Source organism: Mandrillus leucophaeus, unplaced genomic scaffold, assembly GCF_000951045.1.
Source record: "Mandrillus leucophaeus isolate KB7577 unplaced genomic scaffold, Mleu.le_1.0 Scaffold459, whole genome shotgun sequence".
In the NCBI taxonomy this organism is placed as follows: Eukaryota; Metazoa; Chordata; class Mammalia; order Primates; family Cercopithecidae; genus Mandrillus; species Mandrillus leucophaeus.
In genome coordinates, this window is record NW_012104909.1 from 292,636 (window position 1) to 293,593 (window position 958).

Here is a 958-nt window from a genome sequence, read left to right on the forward strand (position 1 = left end):
ATTGTGATGAAGATACCATTGAAGAGCAGGAAAATACAAAAATTATTATCCTAGGAACTCATGAGTAAAACTAATGAAAGTGTGGAAAATCTAACACCAAACTTAAATTTTCACAATTTAAAAAAAATATTTGGTGCTTCAATTTTAGGATTTCTCCAGAGAAAGATTATGAAACGTAGAAGAAAATATCTCACATTATGTTAGCATATTTCTTAAATCAAAGTTCAGTATGCAAGTTATAACTTTCAGTCTATTAAGAAGGTGTATGCTTAGATGACTTTTCATTATTTCAAAAACTGAAACACACTGCAAATGAATAAAGACTTACAACCTATTAAAGTATTCATGTTTCACCAAAAAACAAGAAATATTTTAATGAAATGTTATTTAAAATACTTTCCCCATTTTAGTATAGTGTGAATACAGCATTACAAAAATATCAAGTACTTAAGAATGATACTCTGCCAATCCCTATATCATAAATAAACTCTATATTCTTTTTAATTTTCATTAAACTCAGGAATTTGAAGATTAATAAGGAAGAAAACTGAGTTTCTTTGTTCAGAATCTTTACTACATAGTGAATGTCCAAGATTTAATTCACAATTAAAATCTAAACACCATAATTAAGAAGCAGAGGGAATTTTAAGTATATAGAGCCTTGGAACCCATCAGAGTTAGGTATGAAAATCTGTTCTCACACATAGAATTTCCATGATATTGTACATGTTATATTATCTACTCTGTTTCCTTATTTTTAAAATGAGAATGGCAATCAATATCACATGGATCAGTTGGGAAAATAAAATAAAATATAAAATACAAAACATCTCATGATAAAATTGAAAAATTGTTGAAGCTTTTAAAAATATCTTCATTCTTTTCAAAAACATGAAGTAATTCTATTAAATAAAATGTTAAATTTATATAGCATTTATGTTTGTAAGTAGCTAAACTG